At 46.8% G+C, this 23,982-nt stretch overlaps 1 long non-coding RNA gene across 2 annotated transcripts; it reads left to right on the top strand.

Moving 5' to 3' along the window:
- Positions 1-12,575: 12,575 nt before the first annotated feature.
- Positions 12,576-20,241, top strand: LOC140217428 (uncharacterized). 2 transcript variants are annotated; one of them, XR_011894008.1, is made up of 2 exons: positions 12,576-12,690; positions 18,778-20,241. It is a non-coding gene; the product is annotated as an uncharacterized lncRNA (long non-coding RNA). The 2 variants fall into 2 exon arrangements; XR_011894007.1 differs by having other exon boundaries at positions 12,676-12,764.
- Positions 20,242-23,982: the final 3,741 nt, after the last annotated feature.

Below are 23,982 nucleotides of genomic sequence, written 5' to 3'. Positions count from 1 at the left end.
ACAAGCACCATAATTGGATTTCTCCGCTCTTTCTGCGCATGCGCGAACAGCAGTGGTCGCGAGAGAGAAATGTGGGGACTTTCAGTCCTTGAGATTTCTCTTCGCCTAGGTACTACGGAGAAGAAACTTGTTGGCTCTGTTTGTCCCTAGCCGAGCTGGCAGCACCACAGGGGCGCTATTCTGGCGTGCGTCTATTTATCGTACAAAAATCCCCCACGTGACCTGATCCTAGGTGCCTAGGGACAGCATCGTTTAGGGATCTTTCAGAAGGCGCGATGCTGGCGCCGAGCGACGCCGTGGCGTGATCGTTCTCTGGACCGCGCGTTGTTCAACATTGCTCATGTAATCGTGCGTGCGTTGCTTGTGTGTTGGTTTTGGCGGAAAGCCGTGAGTAGTGGCGGTGCGGCAATGCGGCTTTGGCCTCGATGAGCTCTGGCACTACAGAATCTGCGTTGTGTGACCCGTGCTTTCTTGAGAACCCGGCGGTGGTAACAATTGAAATATCGAAGTGGCCTAGCGCCTCGGCAGCGAAGTTCTGCGAACCGCGATGTGGCGTCGCCGTGTCGAGCTTTGCTTAACGGACATCGAGGGATGTGCTGCTCGCTGCAAGTCATGTAAATGCAACTGCGTCGACCGCCCACTGTTCAGCGCTGAATGTGTGTTTGGTGTGCTGTGCTTGAAACGAGTGGTGCAGCCGTGCAGCGGGGGTGGCGGAGGAGCAGAGTGGCTTAGGGTTTGCGCGTTCACAGACATGGGCTCCCGTCTTGGTCTCATTAGCGGCTGTCGCGGGATTGTGGTGTGCTAGCTCCTTGCCTAGTATGAAGTTTACGACGCTAACACTCAGCATGTTCACGTTTTTCGGCGCTATATGTCATTTGCATGACGGCCGAGCTGAAAACTAGACCTATAGTGTTCTTTGCGTTTGTGTGTTGTAATTTACTTTCTATTGTGGAAGTTCTGGGAGTCTTATTACGCGAGGAGTGCGAACGTAAACAAACACATATGTGTGTCTGAAATTTTGATTTACCCATAATACCCTTTACGACTGATAAGTGGGCTACACGGCCTGTGTGAATCGGCTACCGTATGTTGCGACGCTCGTGTGGTAGAATGATGCATGGTGCGCGTTTATTTCTGTACTGTTGTAAAAACCATTTCTTTATTCACTCAATGCAAATGTACGGCTTCTTCGCCGCAGTACAGCTTAGTTACGCGGTGAAACATACTAGAAGTGGGAGGGGGCCACTATCAGCCAGCATAGTATGTCCACTTAGGTAACCTGAGAGGCGGCGGGTGCGCGAGTGTATAATTTAAGAACTCTTATTATGTCCAGTGACAGTGGCCCCTTTTCACTTTTAGTATGCTTCACCGCAGTACATTGCTTAGGCTTCACCGCGAAATAATAGTGTATTGCGAGAAAGATAATCGTAAAAAGCCAAATTATGCAACGTTTCTTTTGTAGCTTGCTACACCGCAATACAGGGGTGTAAATAAATATCGTGCAGTAAAGCATACTAAGAGTGGAAAGGGCACATAGGTTTACACTGTGCTCATTACTTTCAATTGGGACATAATTTGCAAGTGCATCTGTGCTCGTGGTAAGCTTCATTGACAATTCTTTGTACATTACAAATTAATATTGCAATGAAGCTTACTAAAGCACATTCGCCATTATGGTACGTGTTATTCACCTTCAATGCAGGAGCACAATGCGGATTCTTGCCCCTGATTTTGGCTGGACTGCACATGCTCTTTGAGAATTGATTCATTGTTCATAAGTGCACTGGTACTTTACTCTAAACTGGAGGGCTCAAGTTGATATGAAAGCACAATTTTTATTAAGGGGACAATATGTTGCCAAGATGGTTGCAGCACAGCTTTTTTTTTTCTTCCAGGCACCTTTTCTAATTCATGCATATTTAGCTTGTAAAGACGTCTATTACCCCTTGCCTCAAGCTGGTCTTTGCTGATGTCACCCAAAAAGGCATTGGGGAGTATGGCAATGTACGCTTACAAAACACTGTCGATACCAGTGAAACTAAATTAATGGAGCTGCTGTTCTTTTTTTCTCCACTCTGTCCTTGTTAGTTACAATGAGCAATGTCCGAACAGAAGGCATATGTAGTTGGTCGTGCATAACCTGCGCACTAAGACTTGTTGGCATGTTATGACCTTAGCACAGTGTTTATATGTAAAAACCTTCTGATGTGTTGATGACTTCGTTCTCTTTATCATACTTTGCCTGGTGGAGCCAGCAAGTGGGTCAACCAGATGTTCAACAGGCTTCCCACTAGTTTTCCCAGGCTCCTTACCAGGGTGCTGCTCATAGATCTCTGTTTTCTTGACCTTGCACTGCACTTCAACCATGGCCACACCTGCTAAACCTATAGCATGCGATCAAAAAAGTGCTATACCTCATGTTGCTCCAAACTCGTAACATGTGCTACAAGGCCTTGAGGAACACCCTCATTTATTTACGCCCTCATCATACTGTATGAAGCTTCGCATGATAAGTGCGACAATTAACATCTGCTGGTTTTTCAGTGTTATTCCTGTCCAGCTCGCTGAAAGCTATCCTGAGTGTTTCAAAAGCAAACCGCTGCTGGACAAGAAGTGCTTAAAACAAGGGTCGCTATAACCACATATGTAACACGAAATGAAGGCCACTGAGTATACAGGCGGTTTACTTCATATCCGACTAGCTTGGTTCTCCCTTTGCTAGTGAGTGAACTCAACTTGCCCCGAATACATGGCCTGTGACAAACTATGTGCCAGATGCTGTGTCCCCTGCAAAGCTGAAGATGTGTATGAGGTCCTGACACCCTGCAGCGGCTTCTACACTGGGCAAACAGGCTACTATAAAAACGACTGCCTTTACTAATATGCTAATAACATGAAAACGGGCAGAAATTTGGCTATTCATTGGACCCAACTGCAGGTGCAAGCCACCCTTCCACCAGATGTGTGTTGTTCACAGAAACTTGAGCTATATAAATGCAGATAAAAACAATGATGTTTGAAAGTAGTAGAGCTGCACTATATTCTGCACAAGCAGTGCTATCTGCAGCGCTGGTACCTTATAGCCACAATTCATGGCTGCACCACCATGCAAAGGCACTATTCTTGGATTATTAACTTCTATTATATTTATGGTGGCCATATATTGCAATTACATATCATCCACATTGTGTGGAATATGGTTAAATGTCAATTATGATAGCCATTCCTAATCTGAAATGCAACAAAAGAGCAAATATAGGCAACAAATTGCAATTCAAAGAGACAAAAGGCGACCAGTGCACAGGATAAGTGACAGACTTCCTTTTATTGAAAAATAAACGTGACATGTGTCATGCCACCACCAGTGGGTAGCAATCTTTCAAGCATGGGTGACAGAGGCAAAACTTAGCAAAATGCTACAATCACGCTGTAAAACGGCCTCGGACACAAAAAAACGACATCATATTGTACAGAATGAAAGGGCAAGACTTCATCTAAGAACAGTCTATGGCACCACATACTTGAAATGGTGTAAAAAATGTTGACATGCCCTACCCATAAAGAAAAAGCAACAAACACAGAAAACGCACCTTAAAATGCAATGTGCAGAGTCTGAAACCAAGAAAAAACAACCTGAAAAAGGTTTCACTAAGTCTTTCAATGATTAAAATTGTCAAACTATCATCGCTTCTTAATGAACCTGCACAGCTGAAAAGGAAGGAAGGAAAGCTCAATAGCAGGGCTGCAGAAAATGTCACCGAATAAATATACTTTGCTTACCAACGATACCTGTGGTTTAGTTGTGGTCTGTGTATAAACTTTTCTTGTTTAGAATGGCTGAGCGGATAGGGAAAAAATGACCATAAGAGCACCAGGTGTATGCATAGTCTACGCACAAAAAGCAGCTGCTTTCTTACTTTTTTTCCTCTGTATTACTATGCATGAGTATTTAGGTGCCTTATTAGCACTGCTAACATCCCACTGCAAAACACAAAATTGGGCAAGTTGTGGCATAAAGAAAATTGCAGTTTCATTCATAATGTGAAAAAATGATGCAGTAGTTGGTGAAATATGCACAGGAAACTTACTTCATGCAGTGTTTGCTGAAGTGAACACTTGCCAATGCAAGTTGGTAATCTCCTTAAAAAAGTAAAATAAGTAAGACTCCTATTTATTTGTGGGAGTTGTGCCTCAGTGTTGAAGTGGAAAGACTCGGCTTTTCTTCCTCCTCTTTCATATCCGGACTTAGCCACTGATCTACACCAAAACAACCCTTTAGCTTCTTACTGCCGAATTCGTTTTGGTTTTCTCAGATCTATATTTGGGCTACGCATTGCTATGTATTGTGCTTTGCTTGAGGAAAACAAGACACCAACAGCTCCATCCAGTAAATCTGAGAAGCCAAGCACTAGAAGAAGATTAATGAAGCAGATGCACCCAATCATTGTCATCACATGCAAGAAGAAAACTTAACATAGGACTGCCTTCACAAGTAGGAAGGTGATGTGTAAGAACTTGAAGGTGTGGATGCCACTCTATATACAGTATGCAGACATTGAGCAGGTGTTAGCCAATCTAGGCACCTGTTGGCTAGATCACGCTCTCCGGGATCAGTATTCACCACGACTGTATTTCAGCAGAGTGGCTGAAATGTAGAATTGTGGACTGCCACTCTTTTGATCGTATGTTTGAATCCTCGCAGCACAATGAGAACTTTATTTGCAATATTCTAGCAAGAAATTCGAGAATTGCAGTGACAACACCAGTAGACATCAGAACAACCAGGGGAGTCAGCCCGTAGCAGCTATTGCTGTAAAAAAATAAGACTGGCATAAGCACAATAGAGATGGGCATACTACATGCCTTTGTTCTGGTAGTGGTCCACTACTTTGGTGCTACAGTTAATGATCTCCACTGTCACTGGACATAATAAGAGTTCTTAAATTATACACTCGCGCACCCGCCGCCTCTCAGGTCACCTAAGTGGACATACTATGCTGGCTGATAGTGGCCCCCTCCCACTTCTAGTATGCTTCACCGCGTAACTAAGCTGTACTGCTGCGAGGAAGCCGTACGTTTGTATTGAGTGAATAAAGAAATGGTTTTTACAAAAGTACAGAAATAAACGCGCACCATGCATCATTCTACCGCACGAAAGAGCGTCGCAACATACGGTAGCCGATTCACACAGGCCGTGTAGCCCACTTATCAGTCGTAAGGGGTATTATAGGTAAATCAAAATTTCAGACACACATATGTGTTTGTTTACGTTCGCACTCCTTGCGTAATAAGACTCCCAGAACTTCCACAATAGAACGTAAATTACAACACACCAACGCAAACAACACTATATGTCTAGTTTTCAGCTCGGCCGTCATGCAAATGACATATAGCGCCGAAAAACGTGAACATGCTGTGTGTTAGCGTCGTAAACTTCATACTAGGCAAGGAGCTAGCACACCACAATCCCGCGACAGCCGCTAATGAGACCAAGACGGGAGCACATGTCTGTGAACGCGCAAACCCTAAGCCACTCTGCTCCTCAGCCACCCCCGCTGCACGGCTGCGCCACTCGTTTCAAGCACAGCACACCAAACACAGATTCAGCGCTGAACAGTGGGCGGTCGACGCAGTTGCATTTACATGACTTGCAGCGAGCAGCACATCCCTCGATGTCCGTTAAGCAAAGCCAGACACGGCGACGCCACATCGCGGTTCGCAGAACTTCGCTGCCGAGGCGTTAGGCCACTTCGATATTTCAATTGTCACCACCGCCGGGTTCTCAAGAAAGCACGGGTCACACAACGCAGATTCTGTAGTGCCAGAGCTCATCGAGGCCAACGCCGCATTGTCGCACCGCCACTACTCACGGCTTTCCGCCAAGTAACACAACCTACAACCAACACACAAGCAACGCACGCACGATTACATGAGCAATGTTGAACAACGCGCGGTCCAGAGAACGATCACGCCACGGCGTCGCTCGGCGCCAGCATCGCGCCTTCTCAAAGATCCCTAAACGATGCTGTCCCTAGGCACCTAGGATCAGGTCACGTGAGGGATTTTTGTACGACAAATAGACGCTGGCGCTATTCTGGACATTCCGCCATTTTCTTCGGTGCGTGGCGTAGCGCGACGCAAACAAAATGGCTCTAGTGGCCAAGTTTTGCTTACGTAATGCGACACCAACTTGACGTTTTGCCTAAGAAACTGAAATGAAGGCACTGAATGTAGCGTTATCAGTAAAGCAAAACAGTTTTCCTCCGCAGTAAAAATAAAGCCGCTATCTCAAAGCATATGATTATTCCGTCGAAAAGCCTTCTCGCTTTCGTCGTCTGATGCGCACAAGCCGTCGTCTGCTTCAATAGTTAGGATGCGTGTCGCCGGAAAATGGAATGAGTCATCGCATGTTGGCGCCAACGCGCTTGTTTTCTTGCTTGAGACAACATACGCGACCTACCAGTGGTGATGCGCGCACGTTCTAGGCCACGTTATCGCTATATCGTGAAACGCAAGTGACTCAGCCCGACTCGGCTGGCTGAGAAACGGCCGAGTATCACCGATAGCGTTGCGCGCGCCAGAGATATCCACTAGCGCGACGCAAGCGCCGGCGCTGCCATCTCTTGTTCATTTCGCTGGTTACTCGCACCGCGGGAGGAAACTTCAAGGCGCGGCCTTGAGTACACTTCCTTTTATAAATTAGAAAGAGGCCGTTGTCATAACTTTTGATTGTGCGAAAAGGCATTAATCTTGATTACAATACAAACGCAGCAGTGAAAAGTGGACAACATTGCCGAAAGTTTGCTATGTTCAACCAATATTATTTCGTATAGACGCGTTCTTTTAAAAAATGATGGCCCCAAACACAAATGCCAACACTACCCGAGAGCGATGCAAATACTATGAGCACGCGTTATGAACAAAATATTTTCGTGGCGCCAAACGGCGGGGAAAATGTGGCGATACGCATTCCTCTCGGCTGTCATTGTATATGGCTGCTCATTAGCATAATTCGCGCGGCTCGTCGCAGCAAAAATTATGGCGGAAAATCTCAGCAATGGCGGCCCAGCGCAACGTCACGCATCGTCAAAATGACGTTTACGAAACAGTCCTTCCTGTGACGCTCCTCACGAGATATTCCTTCAGCCAATCAACAAGCTGGCATGGCGCATATCTTGGATCGTCACCACATATTCGCGCAATTGCACATGCATTGCACTGGTTGTGCATGCTACCGCTCACATTCTTTTTGAAGCGCTAACATCGCAATATAGGTGCCAAGGACCCAAAAGATGTATTAGTCCATAAAACTTGCAGCTCCACGTCACGTTTCGACATCTTGATGAAAACGCAAAATTGCATTTTGCAATACTTCCGCTTCCCGGCACAAATTTTAAAACACGTGACCTCTCGACAGCCAATCAGAGAGTAAACATGGCGGATAATGGCGGCCGTGCAGCCGCCATGCGTGTCGAGAATAGCACCCATGGTACAGTATACTAGATCTAGTTCGCTATACCCATGGTCACAGAACACCTATACAAACTTAGAGAAGGCAACCTGTACCTTCCACAGTGCAACGAAAATAAGCGTAGTGATGGCGTCGTGAACTAAAGTGTGCGACCACAGACGGCGCTGTACAACAGGAAACGGAAACAGTATTGCCGCTTTACCAGCTGTTCTGTGGCTTTACTGGGTTTGTGGCTGCTGCGCCTCGATCGTGCTCCCGCCAGTTTGGTTGCTGCGTGGCAAACGTAGCGCTATGGTGGCTAGAAGGGGGAGGTGACGCCAGCGCCGGCATATCCGCCGAGAAAGCGCGATCCTCTCGTTCATGCGCTGCCGCAAAGGCCGCGGTGGCGCTGCGGTCAGCTTGGCGATGCAGTCACGCGGTTGCGCGCGTGTGCAGCTTCCCGCGGTGTCTGGCCGGCGCGACAGCGTTCCTGTTTCTTCGCGGCTGCCAAAGTTTTCTCTCGTTTATGGCAATATGTGTTTCGCTGCTGACATGTTAATGTCAGTGCCGGACTTCGCCGAACAGATGAATTCCAACGCAAAAAAACGCGAGGCAGCGTCACTGCTTCGCCCCTGGCTGCACGTCCGGCTATGTGTCGTCGAGGCAGCAGGGAGGGTGCTCTAAACTTAGGAGGGTGGTCTCAGTTGCATATTTCTTCAAGGTCGAACGTCTTTATTATGCGAAGCATACTAGCCGCACAACCACGCTCTTCCTTGCTGCGCCGCGCGCGGCCGCGTAGCTACCATATGACGTCATAACAGCTGCAAAAGCGGAGGCTCAATTCGTGCGCTCGCTTATAGACAAGAACGGCACCGAGAGCGGCGCTGCTGCGCCGGCGTTGAGAGCGCCGCATGCGAAGCAAAATTCTTTAGCGGGTGGTACCCCTCTCCCATCTCTCGTTCGCACCGCCTTGATTGCCTCCTGCACTGCGCGTGTTTGGGCACGTTTCGTGCCGCGCGTGGTGTGTGCCTACGGGTGTGCTCGTGGACATTTCATTCGAAGGGCGATGTAAAGTCTGTTCACATTTAGGGGGAAACTCGGAGCGCATTGCATCGCGATGCGGCGAGCGCTTGAGTCAGGCGGCGGCAGCAGCTCGCGCAGGTGCTCGAGGGGCGGGATCTTGAACGGCGTCGTCTGCTACGGCGGCGCGCGCTGGCCGCACTGTCGGGAAACCATCTACTGTCAGTTGCAGGGCGCCCATCTCATCGTTACTGCTTGAAATGAGCCGGTATTCTTTACTAAGCGTTGTGCGACGCCCACTGATACGCCTCGAAGGTAAGTTCATCGTTGCAGGGCAGTCATAGACGACGTTCTGATTCCATACATTCTTGACGGCCCGTTTCTGGAAGGCGACTATATATTCTAACGCGATAGGTCGCCGATCCACACTGCTCGCGTTGTGCAAGAACTGCTGGAAGAGCGCCCAGTCACTCTCTTGGAGTGGTCGCCTCAATCCCCGGGCGCCAACATCATTTAAGATGTCTGGGGCTCGTTGAAAGTATCGCTGCCGCACCATCCCCTCTATCAGTCGCACGAAGATAGGCTTCGATCCACCGTCATCAGCGACTGAGACGTGCTGCGGATGAACACATCCCTGATCAAGTCATTCTACACTTCACTGCCTTCAGGATGAGCGCTGTCATCGCTGCCGCTGGGGACATGACGAGATACTAACCGAAGTTCCGAGCGTGACGTGTCCAATTCCCCGCCGGCGGGCAGGGTCTGTCTGGTGTAGTGATTGATTGTCGAGAAAGATCACTTCCAGCTCATTGTCTCAACCTAAAACATTCCTTTAATCGTACCCGTTTGTTTCATCGTGTTCGACCCCCATAGTAATTATTGTTGAGTGCTTTGTTTTCCTTTCGAGTCAAACAAAGACTGAGCACGTTGCACGCACATCTTGGTGTGTCTTGTCGCTGCTTATTACGGTAGCACACACAGTGAAGAAATATACGTGTACGCGCTCAGTACCCCACCCTTTCGAAAGAACAAACGAAGCATGCTGTTAAAAGAAGTTTGTGGAACTCCATTATCGCTAATGAAGGCTCAGAGTTTGGCGCCGCACAACGTTTAGTAAAGAATATCAGCTCAGCTCCCGCAGAACCCGATGAAATCGGTACTCTGCCCCTGACAGTAGACAGTTTTAGTATAGCGTAAAGCAGCAAACGCAAAGAGTTAGCGTTAGCGTTGCGTGCACCACACTGCGCATGCGCTATACGTAAACGCTGCTGGAGCTCTTACGTACGTACGCTATTTTCAGGATTTAGCGTTGAACGCTAACGCACGCAAGGGGAGCCTTGCGTACGGCAAGATGGCGGCGCCAGTCGAAGTGAGAGCAGCCCGCTTCGGATCTATCGAGTCGTCTGCCTGCACTGCTAGGCTCTATCCGTCCCCACTAATGCTCGTGTTCGCCTTAGATTTGTGTGATGATGCTTCGGCAGCGACGCACAGGTGACAAATGGGCCACGGCCGCTCGATGAAAGCGCACAGGTGCGGCCTGCCGCGTCGCACCACCGTCTATGGGCGAGAGCGTGGAAGCAGAGTTTACAGTTGTCGCCGCGTTTCGCGAGGAGGGCGCTAGTTGTCGGGGAGAGCCCGCGCGAGGAACTGGCGGGAAGGAGCGAGCATTAAAAAGGGCGCGCAGCTCAGTGGTTTTAATTTTTTTTTTATTCGCGTGCATCGTTACTGTTTAGTGTCACTCAAGATAGTTCACGCCTGGGTGATCTTTTATGCTTGCGGCACAATGCCGCGCAACTGTTGCGTGTCGCTGTGTACGACGAATGCTTCGAAGAACACCCAAATCCGCTACCACGAGTTCCCCTAGCGACTCAGAACGCAGGGCATGGCTGCGAAACATTTCCCGGGAGGGACCTGGCGGGAAAGGAACAATATAGCAGCCAAATGACAGGTCATTGGTGTGTGCTCTGCATTTTACAGAGCGCCACTACAAGGCGACCGCCAAGTTGATGGTGCTTTTGTCAACTGCGGTGCCGACAGTGTTCCCCAGTTATCACAGCTACATGAGCACGAGGACCACGTCAGCTCCAAGGAAGAAGCGGCCGCGCTTGGAAAGAAGATAGGGTGATCCGCAGTCACGGGCAAAATGCGCGGGCACTGTTGCTTCACATGACGAGCCTGTTGTTAGTCAAGACGGCCGGCTCACTGCCTGGCAGCAATGAAACCGTAATGTCTAATAACACCGAGCCAGTGGTTGAAACCTGTGCTGAAATTGCATCATTTGCAGATGCATCATGCCAAACTTTTCTCGAGTTTGAAAAAACGGCCTTCGCTAAGCTTGAACGCGCCGCGTACAAGCGAAGGCCGCGCGTCTTAAAGGAGCGCTACAGGCACTTCAAGAGAAGGTCGATGGAGCTGAGGAGCGCGCACAATTTTTTGAAAAGAACAAGGACATTGCCTATTTTACGAAGGTACTCGATGGTGTTGCACAAGGCGACAAGACTGCCGAGTTCATTAGGAACCAAGTCCGCAGTATCTCCATGAAGAAGCCTAAATGTGGTAACGTCATTCTAAGGGAGTGTGTAATTTGGAAGGCTTGCTCAAGCAAAGGATATGACCATGTAAGATCCAGAAATCTTTTCAAGCTTCCTTGCCGTTCAACGCTGCAAAGATATATATGTTGGCCATTCAACTGGTGAAATTGGCGTCACTTTGATGATAAAGGAGCGGTGGTGTATAGAATTTTTTCTTCAGCACCTTTTGCAATGCCGTGAGCTGACTTGCGGAGCGGATGATGATGATGAAAAACGTTTATTTGCTCTATTTTGCAGTGATTTTTGCGGCTTCAGATGGAGTCTTCCATCTTCTCTCCAGGGTCGGTTACCCTAGTCCAGGGCTCCGCTGAGGGTAGCTGCCCTGCGTGCACGCCTTACTAGTCCTTGTTGGACTTTGAGGATGTCGCTGGATAGCATCCTCTCCCATTGTTCCGCACTCGGGTTTTTTATTATGGCTAGCCCATCTATTTTCTGGCAAGCCCATGTGGTATGGTATAGGGTTGGTTTGTCTCCACACCATGGGCACTTGCTCTCGTACTGCGTGGGGTAGATCTTGCTTAGCATGTTTAGGCACGGGAAGGTTCCCGTTTCTAGCTGTCGCCATATGCTACGGTGTCTTCTCTATTTAGCTGTTTGTGAGGACGGAGCGCCGTACCATGGAAGTGTGCAAAGTTTTCCTGAGAAAGCTCTTGCGACCGGTCCCATGCAAACTGGGCAGGAGATATTAACCTGTCAGTTGAGCGACTTGTACGCCTGGCGCAAAAGCCTCTCGCCAGGAAAGTACTGCACCTGTCATTACAACAAAGAGTATTATTTTTCCTAGATGGACAATAAAGCAGTTATAACTTCTCCGTTGCTCTAGCCCGTCTTCTTCTTTCTAGAGTGAAAAACACAATGCTTTGGTAAATACAAGCGCACTTGTCAACAAACGGCTGTGCTGTTGCAGAAATAACTGTTGCATAAACCAACATCTTCGAGAGTGTACAGCGCAACGGCAAGGAAGGAGGAAACAGAGAGACGCGCACAATGCGAATAGCCCAAGCAACCACTTTAGTTACAAACGAACAGTTGCTATATTTTAGTGGAAACATCGCCGACCTGGTGCATTCGATAATCATGCTTACTAATATGATTAACACTATAAAAAATTTATTATCGCCCTTTAAATAGCGACGAGAGCAGGCGAGCTGCGCTGTCACGTTGCGATCCGCCGCAAATATCTCCGGCTGCTCTCCCCTACCGGTGGCGCCGCTGCGGTGGCCCGGAACACTAGGCGAGCTACGCCGTCTCCGCCGCATACGGCTGGCCGCACCTGTGCGTTTTCATCGAGCGGCCGTGAATGGGCGTTGTTTGCGATATACGTCGTCGATTAGCCGGGAAGTAGGCTTAACTAGAGGGTTTGCTAATGTTTGCTCATGTTTGCTGTATCCGCCTCGAGATGGCGCCCAAGTGTATTTCGCTCGTTCGCTTGGCGTAAAGCCGCATGTGAAGCCGATGCATGTCATGTTTTCCGCGGCAAAGAAAGTGTCTGCGTTCACCCGGTCGAAGGAACGCAGGCGTTAGGTTCACCCAAACGTCACGTCCGGGATGTCGCATTCATTCTTTGTTTTTCGCGTCCGTGATGTCACATCCGTCTTTGGTTTTGGCGGCAGAATGGCAAGCTCAAAGGTGAGCTACGCTCAAACAACTGGTCAAAGATGTGGATCGTTTATTTTTTGGGGCTTGTGCTAGCGTAAGCTATCGTAAGTACTTCACTTTTCCATTCGATGTGCCTCTACTATGCAAAGCTACGCTTTCGGCTGCCTGATACTTCATTTCCAGGTTCCTTACCAGCTTATTTTCCTTGTGACGCATCCCGCGGACCGCCGCACCGATCAGCCAGTGCTACAGTGTACTAGCGCCGAGAACGCATATTAGACGACACTGTTTATCTTAGGTTCCTTCAAACTTCTAAGAGCCTTTTTCACAATCACTTAAACGTAACATTACCTGGTTACGGTGCTGCTACACGGCAGAATGTGTAAATGGCAGATGACCCAAGTGCGGCATGTGCGCGCACTTGTTTAGAGAAAATAAGGAGTATTCATCATTTATCTCGCAATGTAAACGCACATTCCTGACACATGGTTCAGGTCTGCCGTCCGCCGACTAAGGGCGGTAGTGAATGAAGTCGCTAAATGAGTGCTTTGCGGCGTCATTAAACGCGCGGGAAACAGCGTTTGTTTACATAGTAATATTAGCCTTTACATAGCAATATCGCTGCGCTGTCAACAGCCATTCTCTGGTAACCTTTCTCCGCAGCGTAACGCTCGAGTGCTCTATGCAGATGTGACAAAGGTTGTGTGTGCGGTCGGTATTTGTGATTTTCTAGAAAGAAGCTTCATTACAAAGTGCATGATCGGGCTGCGTGGTCGTCCATTCTACTAGAGCGGGACAATCAATAAACGATACAAGCATGGACATACACATGCTGTTGCCAAATAACCCTTAAGGTGGGTCCATTTAATACTGGTGATTTAATCGTGGATGAAGACTGGGATGTTCTCTTTATGCGCTTGCTTCAAAGTAGGATAAATCGTAACTTGGCCAACAAATTTTACTAGTGTTATAAGGTTTTGTGAGAAAGGGTGTTGTGTATGGCTTTGTAACGAGTCATTGTCTCCCATCGCACGTGTATATCCCGGCTGGAAGTTATGTTCATGTGCTCAAGAGTGCTTCAGGAACCCTATTACAGCCACTTGTGAATTCTGGTCCTATGTAAGCATTAAGGGGTTTTAGCACTCATCTTAGTGATCACCTTAGACGTTAATTCTATAGTGTATATTGTTAACTGACAATAAGCTGGGTCTGGTAAGTTTTACATCTTGACACTAAGAACCTGTGGCATGATGAGTTTGCGCAAAAGAACAGTGCAGGTGCCATCATATATACATTCATTGTCATTCACGCACACTATTGGAGGGACTCCAATCTACATTAAGTACAGTGCAATCGGCGCCAGTACCAGTGGTCGCTCAATGTGTGGTTTGGAATTTACGCCAGTGCAATAATCAGTACCATCTTCAATCACGCACTGACTGGACAGCGTTATGTGAACGAAATCCTTGAAGGAGTGGTTGATGAGTTTCTCAGTAAAGTCCCGCTGTCACATCTTCCACTTCTGCTGTATCAGCAAGATGGGCCACCTGCATGCAGCAGCAGCCGAGCACGAAACTGGTTGGGTGCTACTTTTCAAATAGATTGGAAGGCACGAGCCTGTAAAGAGGCCGGCTAGGTCACCTGACCTCTCCGTTAAGTTTCTTTCTTTGGGGTTATGTGAAAGATTGTGCCGGACGTCAGCTCAGACGGACGTCACATTAGTTCAAGGTAAGGATAACGGATGTCTGCCATAGAATTCCGGCATCGGTCATCAAGAAAGCCACTAAAGGTGTGATAAAATAGACAGTACTGCGTAGCTGCAAAAGGAGACCTATTTGAACACGTCCTCTAGGCTGATGTTCAACGCAGCTTACGAATTAATAGATAGTAAGAGCACACAGTTTTTTTTTTGTCTGTGTGTGTGTGTGTGCCGACATTCTGATTGCCAGTTCGGCTCATAGAAGTGGTATATTTAATTTCGTGAACGCATTGGTTTTGCCTTTTCTCTACAAGTTGGTCGCTTTCCAGTGTGTTTATTTCGCTTTTATTTGTTGACACGAACCTGTTTTTGCAGCACGTGTACACTTTCATGAAAAATAAAACGCTCACTTTATATTGGCTTTGGTCCGAAGCAAGTTTCTGGTGCGAAATATAACTTCGCCCGCACTCTTTCGATGCGGTGCGAGCAAAGTCTGGATTTTGAAACATTCTGTGCCTATTACATTGCTCCTCACATTTCGTGTGTGGTCAGAGCTGCACTTTGGCTGCGTTATCAAGGTGCTTTTGTTATCATTTATCAGTCGGCCTTGAGAGAGGGATAATAAGTGTGACGTAGAGAGAAAGGAGAAGCTGCGAAACTGCTGTTGGGGCTCCTTCCGTACCATTATCAAGGTGGTGCGCTGTCTCTTCGGGTTTGCGATAGGCAATGCAGTTACTTTCAATCAGCTTATTTGAGGGCACTGCTTTATGATGCGGGTGAGAGTTCACTCACATGGTATTTTTCATAGTTCGTGAGGTTATTTTCCAGTCGGTAAAATTGTACGCAATTAGTATGTCGCTGAAAACACTGCAGTTAGATGTCATTTTGGGATGCCAACAAATGCCTCATTGACACTTTGAAAATTATGAGAGTACTTCTCGAGTTAGATAATTGTAATTACCAAATTAAATCTCAGTAACGAAAGAATTACTGGCTACTACTCCACTTTACTGGAAACAATATGCACTAGGTTTTCTTCAAGTAACGGAACTGTTTTTTTTTTTTTTTTTTAATCTTAGTGCATGATAGCTGTGGAACACTCTCTCTCTTCATCCCTATACCCCGTTTTCCAGTGCAGGGTAGAAAAACGGACATGCGTCTGGTTAACCTCTCTGCCTTTCCTCTCTTCTATTTCTCTCTCTCTATAATTCACTCAGTAACCATAATGAGGCCAAGCCAGATTCACTCGAAATCAGAATCGACAGCAGTCATGTGCGGCAGCACTTATGCTCGGACTAGCAGAAAAAAAAAAGAGGCTGCAGTTTTGCAGAAAGGCGAAGCAGTGTTAGTGATAGCCAAGTATGCGACAATTACACGAAGGAAGATTACACCAGCAAGGGGACTCAGGCTGTGAAATTGAACTGTCTCCTACTATGAGGTCTTGTATATACTTAGCGCCGTTACTTCAGTGCTCAAGTCTTCGAGGTCAAACGAAGTTTCTTGAAGTGCAAGAAATATATATATATATATATATATGTATCGTAAGGAACCGCTTTATTCCAGCCAAGCTCGGACTACTACCTCGAGGATTAAACTGTGCTGCTAGTGATGATATATGCAGATGAAAAAGATGTGCAGATGATGAAGTTGAAAGTCAGGCATGTGTTGTGCCCATGCTAATTCTCTCTCGCTGTGGAAGCGGCCGCCTGGCTGCGCGTAAGTACTATAAAATGCGTCAAGTATTTGGTTTTAAGCGGGAGACATGCACTATCTCTGTGCCACAGCAACGGGAATCGGGTGGCGTTCTAACAAGCGAGACATGGTAATTGACAGGTGATGTCTGCTCAACGACCGCGGAAAGTCGAATAAAACACCAGAAATTTTTTGCATAAGCCAGGAACGCACACAGGAGTCCAAAGAACTTCGTCACCAGGAGAAAAAGTCGCAGCACAGTGGGTCGAGTCGTAACGAAACTTGCGAGCGTCCTGGGAGACGCCTGTGTTAAGCGGGGCGAGGCGACTGCACTCCGCGAGGCGAGACACAAACTGTTCCAAGAAAGGAACTGATGGGGGTACAGGAGTCGAAAGGAATGATACATCAAGAATGAAACTTGGTGAACAGCCATAGATGAAGAAAGAATGTTAAAAGCCAGTAGTACGTTGCGTAGCCATGTTATAGGCGAATGTCATGAACGGCAGGATTGCATCCCCGTTCGTGTGGCCAGGGCGGATGTACATCGCAATCATGTCAGAGAGGGTATGGTGAAAACACTCCATCAAGCTGTTGGTCTGCGGATGGTAACTGGAAGTCGTCTTGCGAATTGTGTTAGAGGCGCACAGAACTTCGGTAAGGATAGAAGAGAGGAAGACTGCTGCGGTCACTGAGGAGAACGCGCGGAGCGCTGCGGTGTAAGATAATGTTGTGTAGAAAGAAATCGGCGACTTCAGCAGCAGTCCCGGATTGTAGAGATGCTGTCTCCGCATAGCGTGTTGGATGGTCTATGGCCGTTATAATCCAACGATTGCCATGTAAGGTCGTGGGAAGAGGACCGTACAAGTCTATTCCAACTACTTCAAAAGGCGAAGCGGGACAAGGCAGAGGTTGTAAAGGGCCAGAAGGAGCTGTTGGTCGTTTGCGGCTTTGACAATGAACGCAGGGTGCAGCGACTTCATATTCTGTTGTAAGTCTTGTGGTAGCCTAGATGAACAGTCGTCGCATGATCGTGAAAGGCTTCAAGCACCTCACATTGCAGAGAACATGGTATGACCGCGACCCATTTGTTGCCATCGATGTGATAAATGTTGCGATGTAAAACCTCATTGTGCAGCTTGAATTGATTAAGTTGTCGACGAAGTCAGGCGTTTGGAGGTGACGAAGAATCTTCCATGTGTTGGAGAATAGTTCAGCAGTATGGGTCGATGCGTTGGTGGGACACAAGGACAGATGGGCTGTCGTGTCTTAGCCATTCGAGGGTTACAATGGGTAAAGCCAATGAAGAGGACTCGGGACGTACAGAATCACGGAGAGGTTATGGTGAATCGTCATGATTCTTGTGAATCGTCATGATTCTTCAGAGGGTAGCAAGAGAGAGCATTGGTGTCTTGATGCTTCTTTGCAGCCCTGTAGGTGACATTGAAATCGTACTCCTGTAGGTGAAGCACACAGCAACCCAGGTGACCTGATAAATTCTTTAGCAATGAAAGCCAGCACAGTGTGTTATGGTCGGTAACGACTGTGAAATGGCGGCCATGAAGATATGGGCGAAATTTTTGCACTGCCCAACAGCAAGGCACTCCTGCTTGGTTACGGTGTAGTAATTCTCTGCACTGGTTAGTGCACGACTAGCATAAGTAATTACTCGTTCGCGGAATGTGTTGTCACATTGCAGTAGAATGGCACCGAGACTGACTGCTAGCGTCGGTGTGAAAGATGGTGGGCGTGGTCGGATCAAAGTGGCACAGTACTGGGTCTGACGTCAGGGCATGTTGCAAAAGCAGGAAAGCATGTTCACATTCGTCGGACGAAACAAAGGGCGCATTACTGGCGAGGAGTTGATGGAGCGGGGACGTAAGCGTAGCGAAGTTGCGTATGAAGTGCCGGAAGAAGCAAGTCCAAGAAAACTGTGAATGTCTTTTTGACGCAGTGGACACAAAATTCGAGGATGGCAGTAAGCTTCTCGGGGTCCGGTCGAATACCTTCTTTGCTATGTGCCCCAGAACTTTGATGGCCTTGCTGGCGAAACTGCATTTGTGTGTGTGTGTGTTGCGTGTGTTGAGCTGCAAACCAGCATTTGCAAGAGAGGCAAGGACTTCATCAAGACGTTGCAAATGTTGTGAGAACATGGTTGAAAACGCAATGTCGTCGAGATAGCACAGACAGGTTTTCCATTTCAAGCCACACAAGACTTATCGATCATGCGTTCGAATGTGTCAGGCACATTGCAGAGTCCAAAAGGCATCGCACTGAACTCGTAGAGCCCATCAGGGGTAGCAAATGTCGTTTTTTCTTTGTCGGATTTGTACATCGGTATTTGCCAGTAGCCTGGTCTAAAGTCAAGGCTAGAAAATTATTCAGCACCGTGGAGTGAATCTAGTGCATCATCCATCCATGACACAGGGTAAACATCTTTGCGCACGATTTTGTTCAGCGCACGGTAATAGACGCAAGAACACACTGAGCTGTCTTCGTGACAATTGCAACGACATGAGTGTCAACAGCTCAAGTGACAGTTGATCCACGAGGCAACAGTTGGGGTTCGAGAGTTTGGTTTATTGCAGTAAGCAATGCCGACCCCTCAGAGAAGCGAATAAGGCCAGGAGTAATCAGAATTGCTCGAGATAGGGTATGGTCATAGGGTAGAATGAGTACGCCGCCATCCACAATGTTACAGGAGTTGACACCTATAATCTCTCCTCTAGGTGGCCAAAGAACGTAATCGGAAGAGGTGACGAGACGAATGCATTCTTCGTGGTTAGGAAAAGAATTGCCAGTGGCATCCAGTTGTGTGAGGCGCTGACGACAAGAGATAGAAGCAGACGCCAAAGAAGTCCCACCCCAAGATGAGTTCATGGGTCACTCACGAAATACCGCAAAAACAATGTGGTGAAGAATTTAGTCTATGGACACACGAACAGTACACGGTGCGATTGGACGAATAATAACGTTGGCTGCTGCACAAAGAGAAAGGCCGGAGTAAGGCAATTCTTGTGTTTTATAGAGTCCCGAACAGTCACATGGCAATAATCGCCAAGCATCTTGTAACATGGAGCCACCTCAGAATTGCACCAAACAAAGATGATGGATGCAGCCAGTCTTGCCAGATAACTACATTTTGACTATTCTGTATTGTTTGCATTTATTGTGCAAAAGGAATTCTCGCAGAGAGTTTTATCTTCAGTGGCCTTCAGTTGACGTCATCTGCTACAACTAGCACATAAGTTAACTCCATAGCACCACTAGGATGGAGACATTGTGTCGTGGGATGCTTCCTTAAAAGTGGACAAGAAGATTCTAAAGGAAAAGTGTGAGATGGTCACAGTAATAACCAAGGCATTTGGCATGGGAATGACCCAGCTATGAAGGTATTATCAGATGTGGACAAGCATACAATACTAAATGGCGCCTTGCACGAGTCCGAAGTGTCAAATGTAATGAGTATTGTGCATTGAAAGGGCCAAAAATGTTTTGTACATGCAAGGGAACACTATGGGCATTTGATAGCAGTTGCTTAGATGTACTACATTTAAAGGAACCAAACGAATTCCCTTAGACATAAGCATGCAGCAAATTCAAGGACTAGATGAAGCTTCAAAGAAACTGCATTTCATGTAGGATAGGTGTGAATGACCTTTGTGCATGAGATCAGTGACAAAAACACTAAATGAATGCAGTACAGTGTCTGTATCATATCTTGTGCAGACCAAACTAGCCTCGAGTTTCAGCATTCCTTGTCAGTACATTTAAATAGGCACAACATTGTTCAAAGTGCAATATTCTTCTACAAAACATAATATGCAAGATGTAGCATGCTAACTCTCGTGGCTCAACAACTACTGAACCGAAACCTCAATGAGCAGTGAAGCGTCCTTGTAATTTTCATCGTAACCATACTTTTGCTCTTGAAAGTGAACCTCTTTAGTGAATTTGCTTGTGTATTAATTTTTCTTTAGGCAAGTATTTTTTATACATGTTAATGTCTCAATCCTGCTTTCTCTTTCCGGAGCTAAAACAAAATGCCTCTTATTTCAATTTGATCTTTTGACCTAGGAAGCCATCATCTGGTGCTGTGTACAGCAAGCACATGCTTCGGGCAAGGAGGGAGCCAGCACCATATCTACATCAGCAAGAACCTCGGTGCTCAAAATAAACATTTTCTGTGCAAATACCTGTCTTTTTATACTTCCAGCATGAATTAATAAGTTTTTTTTCTCTTCACATGCAGGAAGGTTTATAGGAATAAATAGTGACTGTTGAATGCCCAGGAAAAGCCTTGAAGCCATTCTACTTGTACAGTGATAAAGTACATGTGTACTTGAACTTGATAGTACAGAAACGAAAGGCAAAGTAACAGGCAAAATGCTCGGGGCAGCAGTCGTATAAATGGTAGATGAACACAGCTAATTGTGCTGTCCAGTTTCATTCAGTTTGACGAAGTGTTGCAAGAATTGCCTTCAATATAAATCATTCAGTTTAGCCAGCTAAAGTCGAACTCGTACAAACTTTGGAATGTCTGCTGAGAATATTAGCATACATGGTATGTGTGCATCCTTCAGCAGCACTACAAGCCCAATAAGGTTTTTGCGTTACTGTCCCCCCTCCCTTGGGGTTATTGCAGTGTCTACTTCAAGTGCTTGAGGGTATAATGGAGAATGACTCCAATTTGCTATAAATATGTGCAGTGTTGATGCAGAAATGAGAAGGCTATATAAATATGCAGGACAAGAGCTGGTAGGCCTGGTTATAAGCATGAATAAGAAATTTATAGATCAAAGGCAATATGAATACAATATGTTAAATGACATCCATATGTGGGAACTGCCCACATGAAAGGAAAGAAAGTGCAATGCTTGCAACCTACCAACACAAACATCAGTCGGGAAGGATTCTGTGAGGATCCACTAAGTGGACTATTTCAGCACACACTGATTAGGTAGAGCTATAAGCTGGTAGAGCAAGCGGCAATCGTCACCGTGGGCTCTCGTGCTCTATTCATTCAGCGTGTACTGGAATGGACAGTCCACTTAGTCAACACTTACAGACTAGCCCCCTAGGGCTGTGGAAGGAAGGAAGGAAGGAAAACTTTATTTGGTCCTGCAAGTAGTGATAATTAATCACTAAGCGGGCCGCTCCCACGTCGGGATCGGAAGGCCAAGCCTCACGGCCACATCGTGAGCCTGCTGGATGAACCTGGATGACCTGGATGAACAATTCTAGGGCTGTGGAAGCACGCAGTATATTAAGCTTAAGTCTGTGTGGAGTGCTACCTCCTGCTTATGTGGCAAGTCCTCCTGTTTACCTGTTCCTTTCAACTGAGAGCTGAGCACCGCCTAGGTTAAGTCAGAAAAAGCAACCAGCGTCCATAGAATTCAAACTATTACTATTTGCCCTATAAAAGGGGACAGTGAAGCCTAAAATGACACTTGACTTGGGCCATATTTTTCGCAATATGCCCGAGAATATTGGGATTTCCCATCAATTTTACCCTTCCTACATCACATAGTGAACAACGTGAAAACTTAACACTGTTGCGCAGAGCGATGAAGGGTCAGGATTTGAGCGAGAAAACAACACGACACCTGAGCGCAAACTACGAACTGGTTTACTTTTCTGCAAGTGAAGCGTACATAAAGCCTACACGCATGCACAGGAGTCCTCTTCCCGGTCTACCTACACCCTCTATTGTCAGCGATTATGCTAATCTCTTTATTGCTGAGTGAAATAGACGGCGGGCTGACACATGAGCCCTGTGGGTCCACCTTGAGGTTGTATGCTTCCACGACTTCTCTTTTCCTTTGGTTCCTACTTTTCAGCAGAATCATTGTCTTGTGATAATCACCAGTTGATAGTTTGTGCTCAGGTGTCGTGTGTTGTTTCCTCACTCAAGTCCTGTCCCTTCTTCACTCCGCACAACAGTGTTAAGTATGTCGAACCAACTAGCCCACTGCACAATTTTCCTGAACTTGAAAACAATTGTAAACTAAAGTCCGTGAGAAACGAAGTGTTCTGTCATGACATACAGATTTATGCATGATCACTTTGCTATATAAAGATACAATTTTAGCCAATGTTAACGAAGAGCTTCACTTTTGGAGTTCACTTAAATAATGTCTGTGATGCAATGTGACAGTACGAGGTCCTGGAGATGCTACTGTGGAGATATGTCAACATTGAGCCTATTCCTGTTTAATCTATGGATAGATGCTTTCACGAAGAGTTGGAGAAACTGCACAATACAATGTTTTATATCACATGTAATAATTATGCTGTGATAAAGTGTACAGGCTGAGCTTAATGTTTTAGAAAAGCTCAAGAAAAGGCTCCAGAATAGGTATGATGATAGGTATGAATAGGTATGATGCAACCTTTTATTTGGCTCTCTTCATAGTGAAGTCTAGACGCATCACCTCAGCCACACTTAAAAAATCTGTGGGCTCGTACTGCCCATGCCTTTACTGCACAAGTTGCCTTGGTGCTCCCAGTCTTGACAGGTAACACTTAAGCACCCTCTCATGCACATGTTTGTTCCAAAGCTACAGTTGCTAACTAAAGTAACTCCCACATGCGATTCTGTAACTCTAGACCTAACTGCAAAAACGCATGCATTACTACGAGTTTGGCATAGAGTCCACATGAAATGTGCACAACTTCAAATTTCGCATAGGCAACAGATAACTGGTAACCTGTTAGAGTAACAAAATGGATGCCAAGGAAAATTCACCCAAAGCCTTAGGCAGGAAAATGAGGTGTTGTGATGAGATAAATAGCAATCACATTTGATCGACTGACTAAAAGCTGGAAGGGGTATTGCATTTGACATGATTGAAATGAGCTGCAGCATGGCATGGTAACTGTGGCAGCCTTTACAATGCCATGCTCTCTGAATTACACTTATGTGCATCCATATGCTGCAGCGACCAACTGTTTTTATTCAAGAAAGCCAGGTTTGTGGTTCAGCACACATCATACGCTGGCAAACTCACTGATTAGTCAACTCCCTCAGATCATCCCATGAGTCTGAGTGAGCCCAGCTGAGCAGTATTTTGGCGAGTTTGAGCCCGAGTGAGCTCGGCTGAGTAGTATATTCTTATGAGTTCAAGTGAGCAGCTAAGTATAATTTTGGCGAGTCTAAATAGTGAGTTCCGATTATTTTGCCAACATATATATGGTCCGTGTACTTTCGAAATTCAGGTATGACACTTGCGCATAGGTTGGAAATTAAGCTTCTCGCCAAGTGACTACTGCAGAAATGATCATAGAGCTAGAGAAGAACGATACGCCTTAATCATGCAGCGTGCCGCGCGGGATCCGTGGTGTGCAGCGTGCCAGTGGATGGGTGCGTGTTTGGGAAATTAGGGGGTTTCGACCCATCCACAGATAATTTCCATAATACCTTTCTCCATAGTGTATTATTGCGATAGCAATTTTTGGACACCCTAAGCGAATTTTCGCCATCGCCCTGATGTTTGGTTTAAAGTCCAAGTGTGACAAAAATTATATTGCCCCGTTGCATCCCACGTGCTGGGGTTAATTGCGAATGAAAGGGTGCGAGGGTGAGCCGAGAAGGATGGCAGCTTTATGCGCGCTGTCCACGTCCCGTGATCAAGCGCGCGCTAGGGTAGGAGAGCGCGCGACGTCTCTTGCCCGGCCGTGCCCGTGCATACGGCTGTCCGCGCGCAGCAGAGTGCATATACACGGCCCGCGCGTGCCACATTTTTTAAAAGTAATTTGCGGCCGGTGTAAAGGCCGCAAGCCGACGTGGCTGCTGGTTTCACGAGTGTTGGAAGTAGCGTTATTCAAGTTTCGGACGAAACTTAGAGAACAGTGACTTAAAACAGTGAATTCCTTAGAGGGGCCAAAATTTTGGGGCGCATGAGCGGCACGGCACGTATAGTAGAATGCAGTGT

Source organism: Dermacentor andersoni, chromosome 4 (assembly GCF_023375885.2).
Source record: "Dermacentor andersoni chromosome 4, qqDerAnde1_hic_scaffold, whole genome shotgun sequence".
Taxonomy (NCBI): domain Eukaryota; kingdom Metazoa; phylum Arthropoda; class Arachnida; order Ixodida; family Ixodidae; genus Dermacentor; species Dermacentor andersoni.
The sequence above is the reverse complement of the archived record's forward strand: the minus strand, read 5'-3'. Positions and strand labels throughout refer to the sequence as shown.